The sequence below is a fragment of the Myotis myotis genome, unplaced genomic scaffold (genome assembly GCF_014108235.1).
Source record: "Myotis myotis isolate mMyoMyo1 unplaced genomic scaffold, mMyoMyo1.p scaffold_m19_p_18, whole genome shotgun sequence".
NCBI classification, from domain to species: domain Eukaryota; kingdom Metazoa; phylum Chordata; class Mammalia; order Chiroptera; family Vespertilionidae; genus Myotis; species Myotis myotis.
The window spans coordinates 15,108,734-15,120,908 of record NW_023416322.1 but is presented as its reverse complement, the minus strand read 5'-3'; the positions used below and the strand labels follow the sequence as shown (position 1 = coordinate 15,120,908).

Genomic DNA, 12,175 nt, shown 5'->3' with positions numbered 1-12,175 from the left:
CCCAGTTGGTGAGCGCTCTGTGCCCCCAATGTTCCTAGTCCCCTCCCCTTAGCACTGGTCATATGCTACTCGACTCCGTGGTTACCATTCTGTCTCCCAGAATCCTCAGGGTCCTTGGAAGAGTACCAATCATTCATCTTTGTGTCCCAGTACTCAGGATGAGGCCAATCATGTAGTTGGTGCTCCACCAATGTCTTACAGCTCGTTGTGTTTGAGGAATGGGGAAGGAAGAAAGGGCCTGCATGTGTGGAAAGAGAGGTTCTCATGTGGGAGTGGTGGGAAGGCACTGAGAATACTTTGCTCAAAGTTGTGATGAGGGCTGAGCTCTAGTTTGGTGATGGACAGATGGCCACACTCCCCCCTGCCCACTGGCCCTCAGTCAGCTCTTCACGCCACCCAAGGTCACCTCCTTATTGCCCAGCCTTCCATTTCACTTCATTCTTTTGGGTGAGGGCAATGGGTTTGACCTGCATAGAGCTACCCTCTAAAAAAATGAAGCCATTTCACTCCTTCACCAACTAGATCTCTTTCCTGCACACCTCACCCTGTCCCCTTGTACACCTGTTCTCCCTGTGTTAGAGTTTAAAAATGCATCAGTAAGATGTCCCTCAACCTGAGCTGATCCTGCTACTAACATAGAGTGGCGGTTTTAAGAAGAGTAGCCTCCATTTGTCACTTCCAATCATAGGCTCTGCGGAAGGAGACTTAGGAAGACTTCATCGCCTTAAGAACACAGAGGCCCTCTGCCATGGAGCAGCATGCCGACAGATAGACAGATAAAAGGGAGGACAGAAGCCGGCGTGCCCAAGATCCTTCCTGTGATCCACCGGTGCTGTGCCAGCACTTCCAGACCAGGTCCCTGCGAGTGAAACCGACAACTCGACGTGGCCCTCATCCTTTCCAATTAGCATCCAGCTCCTGTGCTCTCCCTTTCGCTGTCTGCTTGCCTCTGTGCCTCTGGTCCCTGTAAAGGAACAAGGTCTCTGCTGTTTTCCCTCAAGACCCTCCCTCTTCATCTGAGCCGACTTCAGACCATTAACACTTAGAATGTAACAGCTGAAAATAGAGAGACTCGCCCAAGAGATCTACTGTAGCATCTTCATTTTATAAGTCTGCAAGGAAGCTCAGCTGGAGAGAGCCACTGAGAAATGGTCACACAGGCTAATGTTGAACCAGGTGTCTTCCCAATTCCTAGCCCAGTTCTCTTTGCTACACCAGTGCTTCTCAACTGGCTACCCATTAGAATCACCTGGGAAGCTTTAAAAACACACACACACACACACAAAAAAAACCCAGATCCCACCCTCCAAGTTCTGATTTCATTGGATTTTGGGGGACTCAGGCACCTGTCTATATACTTTAGGAATTCCCATGCAATGCTAATGTGGAGCTGGGGTCCAGAATCACTGCATGGACCATACCAGTTCTCAGCCTCTTTCCCAGCCTCTGTCCACATCCACTGGGTATGGGACAGGATGGGGGTGGGGAAGTCACTAGGAAGAAGGCGGGGTTGCCCTATGGGAGGTAGAAAAGCACTCTGGTAAGAGGTTCTGTGGGCCAGAGCAGAGGTCCCTAATTAGTGGTTGCTTCATTCCTTCTGCAGAAGGGGTTCCATTTTGTTTGAACCTGTGCTGTCAACCATTTTTACTGGCCGTGGGACCAGGTACTAATTTATATGTGGTGTGAAAACACAGATAAAAGGGGACTTGATTCCTGGGACAACAGATAACACAAACAACACATGCAAAAAACCTGAAAATCTTGCAAAAAATATGCTTCCAGAAGCTCACATATGCACCAGGCCTGGCTGTGAACACAACTGGCCCTGGAGCCTTAAGTTATTGATCCCTTAGACCAGTGGTCGGCAAACTGCAGCTCTCGAGCCACATGTGGCTCTTGGGCCCCTTGAGTGTGGCTCTTCCTAAGCCTTAGGAGTACCCTAATTAAGTTAATAACAATGTACCTACCTATATAGTTTAAGTTTAAAAGATTTGGCTCTCAAAAGAAATTTCAATCATTGTACTGTTGATATTTGGCTCTGTTGACTAATGAGTTTGCCGACCACTGCCTTAGACCCAGTGTGTCCTGCTCACTGTAGGCTCTCCATCAATATTTGACGTTTGAATGGAAACCCTGAACTGGACGGTGAGAGGGGCACCAGAAAAAAGGATGAGGAAGAAGTGAATTAACCCATCTGCAAGGAAGGACCCCCCAAGAGGGCAACTGGGCATGTTTCCTAAAGCTGACTTCCCATGTCCGACTGGTCACAGGACTCACCGAGTTTTTAAAAATCCAGATACTTGGCCCCACCTAGACCTGCTGAATCAAAGTCTCTAAGGGTGGTACCAGGAATCTGAATTATTTTATGAGCCCCTCGGGCAAGCCTGATGATCAGTCAGGTTGGTCATCTCTGCCTGAGAGAACCTTAAACCTGAACTTGAAGCACATAGTGAAGTGATTTAAAGCCCTAATTGGAGTCAAACTGACTAACCTAATTAATTGTGGTCAAGACGTGACAACTTGCTAGCTATCCCCCTTCAGCATGAAACTCTACCTCTCTGAGCCTAGTACATCCTTTGTGAAATCCGAAAATGGTACAATATATAGATAGCACAATCCCTAGCAGAAATAATCCCTTAATAATTGGAAGCTATTGCCATGTTGAAAGAGGGACAGGAGGAGCCTAAACCTCGTAGGACTGACACCTAGGACGCGTGAGGATAGCTCCTTGCCTCTCCAGCCTGGATCAGTTCGGGACAGATAACTGGATGCTGGGGGAGGATGTGAGGACTTTCATTTCGTGTAGCCTTGCCCAGGGTCCAAGGGGTGAGGTACACTGCAGCAATCCTTGAGCTCTGGGAACTCAATGGTCTTTACTTGTGTTTCACTCACGATGTGATGTGGCAAGACTTGGAATCTCTCTGTGTTCCAATATCCTCTTTGCAAAATGGGGATAATGATGTCCTTTCAATATCACAGAGAGGTTGGGAAAATAAAAAATAGATCAAAGCACAGTCTACCCTGCTCAAGCTATAGTCACTGAATGCTTTCAATAGTCAGGTGTCAGGACTCTCGTAATGGCCTTGCAGGTAAGTTACCAGAGGAGAAGGGGTGGGGGAGGATGAAGAGGGTAAAGGGGGTCAAAGATGAGGTGACAGAGGAGACTAGACTTCAAGTGGCGAACACACAATAGATTATACAGATGTCCTATTATCAAGTTGTACTCCTCAAATTTCTATCATGTCATTAACCACTGCTACCCCAATCCTATATACTAAAAGCCTAATATGCTAAGTGTCAGGTCATCTGGTCGTCTATTCAACCAATCAAAGCATAATATGCTAAGGCCACTCAACCGCTCGCTATGACGTGCACTGACTACCAGGGGGCAGATGCTCTGACCGGTAGGTTAGCTTGCTGCTGGGAGACTGAGAGTGAGATGGGCTGGACATGCCTTGGAGCCCTCCCACGGTCCCTCTTCATCTGGCCAACCTCCCATGCCGCTCCCTGGCCCCAATCTTGCACTGGTGGGGTCCCTTGGCCTGGCCTGTGCCCTCTCGCAATCCGGGACCCCTCAGGGGATGTCAGAGAGCCGGTTTCGGCCCCATCCTGCAAGCCAGGCTGAGGGACCCCACTGGTGCACGAATTTATGCACCAGGCCTCTAGTATATCTAATAAATATTTTAAAATGTAAACTCAGGTAAAAATAAAAAATAAAAATGTAAAATAATGTTTCATATATTGTCAAACAAGTTATGTCTCTCCTAAAACACCCAAAAGCATCTATTAAAATTAAAAGGAAACTGTATATGCAAAGTTTTATTTGATACCTATTTTATAGTTAGGAAAATGAGGCTTGGAGAAGGTGAGGAACTCAAAGTCCCCAGGCATGTAGGATTTGGAGTATAGGGCCTTAATAACCATGACATCGCATGTCCCCACAGTCCACCAGTGTTTCAAGAACCTTCTCCTTCCTTATCCAACTCAATCCTCTCGTTGGCCAGGAAAACAAAATATTCTTATCTTCATGTCTGAGTGCCATATTCGAGCCCAGTCTTGGCCTCAGAGGCCCGAGTCTTTCCACGATCCCACTTTCTCCCAGGGCAGGGCTCCAGCAAAAGGAGGCCCAGCGTGCGAAGGGCAGCTTGCTGAATAAGACTGCGCTTTAAAGGATACATTTCTCATTAAATCGAACCTTCTCAACTTAGCCTTCTCCATTTTTTTAAGCCAGCCAGCTGTTTTGACTGGCTGGGTATTTAATTGTACCACTACATAGGAAAACCTGGCCTCTAAGAATCCACAGTGACAAAATGGACAGAGAGTGACATGTGCATGTTAGAAAAGGTTTTGCTTCAGCATTCTCTTAAATCGGTTCTAAATTTGTTTCTTTTTCTTTCTTTAAATATTTGACAAAGTGATTGGGGGAAGGGAGAAGGAAAAGTTTACATGTTAAAGAAAACAACCCAGAATGCCTCTAAGTCAGTGGTTCTCAACCTTCTGGCCCTTGAAATACAGTTCCTCATGTTGTGACCCAACCATAGAATTATTTTCGTTGCTACTTCATAACTGTAATGTTGCTACTGTAAGTATCTGATATGCAGGATGGTCTTAGGCGACTCCTGTGAAAGGGTCGTTCGACTGCCAAAGGGGTCGCGACCCACAGGTCGCTAGACACAGGTTCACATTTACCCACAGAAATCGCATTATCGACACCGTTTCGGGAACACGAGCCTTGCACAGAGAGAGGTGCACCTGAAGCTTCTTGATGTGGAATCGGAGGTTACAACTAAGACTCAAAGAGCTGGCTGGGTGCCTAGTAAGTGAAAAACAGCAGGAGACGTGAATCCGTGGATCCCCCTCTCGTGCTGAATGCCGCCTTCGGAGCCCCAGTCTGGCTCTCCTGGCCCAGAGCTCTGTTTCCCGGGAACCTGAAAACCTGCCAAATCCATCACTCGTGATGAGCGGGCGAGCGGAGGAGCCCCTGATTTATGTCAAACCACCCTGGGGGCAGAGCTGCCTTGCGAAAGGACTGTCAGAACTGATCAATGAATAAACAAAGTGGCTGACCAGGGGGACAGCTCACTGTCTTCACTTTTAGGGATTTTGTAACGAGAGAAATCACGAAGACTCACTCCGAGGCATGACGGTGTTGGCACAAAGCCCCCCTTGTTGTACTTTTCTTGGGGCTAGGGAGGGGAGAAAGTGGAAGGGCGTCAGGCCCGGGATTGTTGAGAGGTGGTTCCAAGGGAAGATATATCCACCCAGCTCAGTGGAGGGGGTTTCAGATGCTGCTCAGGGACATTCTGAAACGGGGAGGCCCTGATCTGCATGGGAAAGGGCTGGGCCTGCTGCACAGACACGCACTTGTCAACTTCCTCTGTGGCTGGGCTCAAAATGCCTGTGTAAATAACTCGGCCAGGGAGGATGCAGAGCAAAGCGCTGGCAGTTATTGTGCTATGAAATATGCATTAATTGCATTAAACATTCAGTCCGAAACTCAGCAGCGAGGCCCTTTTTGTCAGTTTTTATAGTGCACAGACAGAGAGACCAGGATGCCGATGGCAATGGCCTTCTGTGTAGATCCCGATGCCGTAACGCCTCGAGCTTCTGCTCAGATGTTCCAGGCGTGGCCTGTGGCTCCCCGCTCAGCAGCAGGATGCTGATGGGCCAGGGTCACTCCCTAGGAGTCCCCCACCTCTGCCCTGCTCCCCAGATGCCACAGACCGTGTCTTGAATCTCAGCACACGTCACAGGGGATCCGGATGTGAAGGTGGAGGGCTCAGTAGAGTCTGTCCCCACCAGCGACTTCCCTCAAACAAGGGAATGTGGTTCTCACTGGATTTGGTTATTAATTCAAGGTGTGTTTTATAAGGGGAAGAAACCATGTCAAAGAGAAGAGTCAAAGGTATAAGAGAGAGAGATTAATGTGTGCTGGAGGAGTCAAGCCTTAGGGTTCACAGTATGTTTGGTCTTTTAACTTACACAAAAGGAAGAGCAAGAGTCTCACCCTGGCATTCAAGGCCCTCTTTAACAAGTCCCAACCTAACCTTCCCAGCCTTACAGTCCACGGTTTCCCTACCCCTAAGCCAGTGATGGCGAACCTTTTGAGCTCGGCGTGTCAGCATTTTGAAAAACCCTAACTTAACTCTGGTTCCGTGTCACATATAAAAATTTTTGCAACCATAGTAAAACAAAGATTTACATTTTTGATATTTATTTTATATATTTAAATGCCATTTAACAAAGAAAAATCAACCAAAAAAAATGAGTTCACGCGTCACCTCTGACACGCGTGTCATAGGTTCGCCATCACTGTCTTAAGCCATACTCTTGCCAAACTGGGCGGCATAGTCCCCAGATTTGCTTTTCTGTCTTCCTGCCTTGACCACACTGTTCCACCATCAAGTGAGCATCATCCCCATTTGCCCTGGAAGGCCCATGTCCCAGGAGCCACCTCGGGGCTATTGGTCACCCTGTGGTCCCTCTGCCTGGAATTGATGGCCTCCCTCTCCATTTTTGCCTGGATAAAGCCTTCAAAGTCATGTCAGCTACCACAATCTATTACACAGGTTTTTGTTTTGTTTTGTTTTTTTAATTCTTTATTAGTTAAGGAATTACAAATGTGTCTTTATCCCCCCCCCCCATTAACCGCCCCCCCACTCATGTTCTCATCCCCCTGTTGTCTGTGTCCATTGGTTTGGCTTATTATTACACAGTTTTTAACATTGATCTCTCTCCCTCCATAAACCTCTAACATACTTCATGGATGCCTCTCCCTCTGTCATTCATTCAACCATTTACAGAGAGCCCCTCTGTGCTATGTCTTCCGCCAGGCACCCTACCCACAAGGTCTGTGGCGGAAACAGGTAATTCTTCACTTTTAACACCATGGGGTAAATCTTTAAGATGCGCATTGTCTAAGGATTAAAAAGAGAGAAACCGACCAAGAGTGATCAGAGATTTAGAACAAGGGAGATTGCTGTAAAGCTCTGAATATTCTTCAGATTTCACTTCCAGGACAGTAATTCCTGGTAGATGTAAGGTCTTTGTTACTGACATCTCTTCACTGGAATTCTTTTTTTTTTTTTTTTTTTTTTGTGCACCATTCCCAGAGGTACTGCAATACCAGGTCGATGCATGGAGTACACAGAGCAAGCTCCTATTCCATCTCCCCAGTCTAAAAACACATTTAATATAATGTCCTCAGATAGAGGACATATCAGATATTAAACTGATTAAGAACAGATACTACACTTGATCAGAGCCAAAAGGCCGAGAAGCGATGGAATTTCTTTTTAATATATTTTTTAATTGATTTCAAAGAGGAAGGAAGAGGGAGAGATAGAAACATCAATGATGAGAGAGAAGCACTGATCAGCTGCCTCCTGCACGAGCTCCCAACCTGGGCAAGTGCCCTGAATGGGAATCAAACCGTGACCTCCTGGTTGATGGGTCGATGCTCAGACACTGAGCTACACCGGCTGGGCCTCACTGGAGTTCTTGATACAGTAAGTGGAAATTCTATTATATTTATACATTTCATCTTTATGGGGGAAATAATAATATATAGTCATTTTGGGAAATTTAGGTTGTATATCTGTTTATATGTGTGTTTTGGGGGAGGGGAATAATTCTATACCATGATCCAGTAATAACCACTGTTCACATTTTGGAATATAATCTTCCAGACATCATATAGAAATAAAGATAAAGACTTATAACAAAATGAGATTTTACCACACCTATTGTTTTATAACCCAATTTTAACAACAGACTACCTCTCCATATGTTTGTATATATGCATAACACACCTGCCCCATCATTTCTAAGAACAGTGTATGTTTTATTGTGTGGGTGTGCCTTTATTTATTTAACTAATCCCCTATTATTGGACAATAAGATCATTTGTTATCATCTTAAGCAACAGTTCGATAAACCTCCTTAAATATACTACATAATTTCAAGTTATCCAGTATTATCTGAGAGCTAAACACTTCACAATGGAATGACTAGGACAAAAGATGAACTTATTCTAAGGTGTTCCATACATATTGATGTTTCCTCCTCTACTTCTTTTTTTATAAAAGTTTGTTTTTTTCTGTACATTTTGCCAGCCAACATATATTTTGTCAAGTTACAATATCCGGGGTCCCCAAAGAACATCTCTCCAAGCGAATGCCAACCTCCGTGATCACCAAATACACTACAGCAGAAGGAATAAATCCAGGGGTGGTGGAAACTAAGGAGAAACCCAAACTAGCCTACTCTGGCGGCAAAGCAGTTAAGCTGTCGTCTTAAGCTCACTCCACCAGGGTGACTGCCGCTGGTTCAGAGGGCACCCAGCGACAGCTGTTCACCTGGCCAAGCGCGCTCTCCAAAGCAAGATCCCCATATGTCGCCCGGAGAGGCACGTGAGCTGGATCTCAGGGAGAAAACGTCCTTGCTTCCTGCTTCCGTGTGACGACACTTCAATCAGAGAGATGGGAAGAAAAGAGCCCGAGTCGCGGAGGAGAAACTTGTCGCCGTCACTGTTTTATAGGGTTCAAAGGGCTCTCCCTATCCCATTTCATCTGGAGGTGGGCAAACAAAGCAGGTCTTTACTGCTGGGCTTGCCCAGAGCCCACAAGCAGCCAGTGACAGAACCGGGCCTGGAATCAAGGGCTTCTCCAAGGGTCTTATCACTGTCAATATTGAGTAAGATACAAAAGATAAAGGAAGTTCTGTGAAGCTACAGCAGAGAGAAAAATGGGAGGGACTAGGATCTGCCTGAAATTTTTGCAAATTTTCCTATGTCATTAGAATATGTCTGGGGTTTTCAGATTTCTCTAGATCTATCTGCATAGATGGGTTACTTTAAAAAAAAATTTTTTTTAGCATTGGGGGAGGTGATGGGCCATGGTCACAAGAGACGTGTGGGTGCGGAAGTTGTGAAATTGGTCATCTAAGGACTATAAGAAAACGACTGGCCATGTACTCAGCACCACCTTGTGTTTCTAGGTGAGCCTCAGTTTGGCCATCTGAAAAATGGGGATGCACACGGACTTCTCAGGGTTGCTGAGAGCTGCTTTGTTTAATAAGCAGCCACCAGCACGGGGTCCTGTACTGTCTGTTCTTTGCAACCAGCCAATTTCGTCTCTGCTCCTGGACTCAGAGCTCTCAGAGCTCATGGGATCACAAAATATATGCGAAATGCCTGCTGTCTTACAAAATGGCACCATAACATCATCTATTTTATAGTGTTACACATCAAGTTTAATAGATTTTCACTAATTTATATGGTGATACATGGAGATGTTTTTACATAAATGTGTTCGTAATATAGATAGTTTTCTTTAACTCTAACAATATAACTTAGATGTCTTTTCACGCTACATAATTATTTCATTGAATGGACTGAAGTAACAAATTTATTGAGCTTCTCTTGTATTGATAGCTTGTTGGACATTTGAAGTCTGTGACTATTACAAACAATAATACGGGTGCTTCTTTGGAGTCAAACCTATAAGTAAAAATTTAGGGTCAGAACTCATGTATCTCACATTTTGATATATATGGTCAAATTGACCTTCGAAGGGCTATTCCGAAATACGCTCCTAAGCATGTGACTATTCCTATTTGGGCTAATATATGACAGTCCTCTGTGTCATTCGTTTGTAATTTTGACAACCTGCAGAAAAATTATATCTGTTTCCATTTAAACTTATTTTTTAAAGAGTGAAGTTGAACATTTTACTGGCAATTTGTACTCTTTTTGTGTGAATCACCTATTCACGCCCATTGTCAATTTTCCTATTGATTTTTTAGTGATTTATTTGAATGCATTATATATCAAAGATAGTAACTCTTATCTACAAGTTTCAGGTACTTTTGTTAAAATTTTAATCCTTTTTTATTTTGACATAGAGAAGTATGTGTGTATGGGTGGTTGTTTCTTTGGGAGAAATACTAATATATAGTCATTTTGGAAATTTTAGGCTATATATCTATTTATATGTGTGTTTGTGGGGCGGGGTGGGGGGTATTCTATACCATCATCCAGTGATAACCCACTGTTCACATTTTGGAACATAATCTTCCAGACTTCATATAGAAATGAAGATACAGATTTTAAAACAAAATGAGATTTTAGCACACATATTGTTTTATAAGCCAGCGTAGGTCTGTACTGCCCTGCAAGCATCTCCATGCCTGAAGAAGGACAGTATTAAACAGCAAATATAAACATCGCACAAGTGGAAACAGGAAGGAGAGAGGAGGCTTCTGAAGGAAGGAAAAGCTTTTATTTTAGTGCACATTTCACAGAATTCTTTTCCTGCCTTTTAAACAAGGGACCCTCCTCAGTTCATTTTGCCATGAACCTAGCAAATTATGTAGCGGGTCCTGACTGCACATCAGCCACAGAGCCATGAGCAGGACAGAGAGGACAGATGCAGAGAGAGAAGCTGACGCGTGGCGAGAGAAAGAGCTACCTCAGGAACCTGTTGAGTCCTCTAGTCCAGCTCAGAGACTTGGCATCAACCTGCGTGTCTCAACGGGGGTCTTTGCATCTTGCAACCAAATGAACCTGATTAAATGATGACAGCAAACACTGTCTGAAAGAAGGTGCTAGAGAGGACAGAGATCACAGGTCCCAGTCCTTGTCTCAAGGGAAACCGAGTATAATAATATAATAAAGAATTGTACGAACAGTAACAGCTCACCCCAAGGGCTCTGACACTAGACTCAGCACTATCACATTTAATCCCCACAGCAACCCACCAGGAGGGAACGATTCCTTCACAGATGGGGGAACGGAGGCTTGCACAGTGCAGGCGGCAGAGCCAGGACCTGACTTGCAGTCTATGAGAAATCTCCTCAGAGCGTGGAGCCCTGAATATTCCTAAGGGCAGGGAAACCAGGGAACGCTTCCCGGAGGCTGTGGCCAACAACTGTTGGGTGAAAGCTTGCTGAACGAACACACTTGAATAAATGACTAAATGAATGAATAAAAGTGAGTTGAATTTACAGGAAAGATGTTGGGAGGCAAAACCTGTGGCAGATCATGAAAGAAAGGGCCGGGCTGTGAGGAAAAAGGTGAAGTGAGCTCGGGTGTGGGGAGCAGGCCAGTCTGGTTGGAGTTGAGGCAGGGGACAGAAGGAAGGCTAGACCGATGTGGAGCCCCAGGCTGAGGGTCGTACACTGCATTTAGTAGGTAATCTTGAGCCGGTGGACCTTGTAAGCAGAAGAGATATGACCAAAGTCACACTTTAGAAAAGTTAATTCGTTGATCCCGGTGTGGGTGCCTGTGAAAGGCAACCGAAGGATGTTCCTCTCATACATCGACGTTTCTCTCTCTCTCAATAAAATATGCTAAATAAAAATAAAAAGATGGCTTTAAAAAATAAATGAATAAATAAACTCTTCTTGTTTCCTGAAAGGGGGTCTTTTCCATACTAACCAGGCCCCGTCCGTGGGCTGGAGTTACCCTGTGCTCACGGAAGGAAGAAAAACGCGTTTCGCACACGCCTCGGTTTCAGGCTCTCCCTGATTCGGCCTGACCTTTACCATCCATCTCCGCAGAGCGACCCGCGGGGTTACTTATCATGGTGAGCCGCCAGTCATCTGCAAGGCGAGGTCAGTGCCTCGTTGTAAGGTCTGCTCACACTCTGAAAAGGGCCACTGGAGGCCTGACAAGGAGGCTCGCCCCGCCGTTCCACCTCGCCGGCTCCCAGACTGCCCCAGCCCACGGCCCAGTCGATTGCTTTTAATTTCCCTCCACCTGGCCCTGCCGGCACGTTGGCCTCCTCTGACACGGCCCCTGCTCCCCGCTATGACATGGGCAGGCTCACCGGGTTCACGCACCGGTAGCCAGGCGGGTCCTCTAGTTCTGGACTTGTTTGTCGTTTCAAACAGGCCGCAGGTCTGGGAAAGGTCTCCCTACTTGCTAGGGTCGGAAGAAGGGGGCGCTCTGGGCTCTTGGAGGGATTTCAGCCATACATAAAGAATTTCCTGAACATGAAGATTGTTCCAGACTGAAACAGACAGCCAGAGAAGGCTGTGAGAATGTCTGTCTCCGATGTTCAAAATACAGAATGGACCCTCCCTGCTCTGGGCTCATCTCCAAAGGAAAATGACCTGGAAGTGGCCGCAGGACTCTAATTTAAATATGCCACGTGACTGAACCAATGAGAATGAT

General features: G+C 45.7%; 1 non-coding gene across 1 annotated transcript; it reads right to left on the bottom strand.

Annotated features, from left to right (window-relative positions):
- Positions 1–7,092: 7,092 nt before the first annotated feature.
- LOC118673837 lies at positions 7,093–7,284 on the bottom strand. Its single transcript, XR_004973503.1, has one exon. It is a non-coding gene; the product is annotated as a U2 spliceosomal RNA (small nuclear RNA).
- Between the last annotated feature and the right edge of the window lie 4,891 nt (positions 7,285–12,175).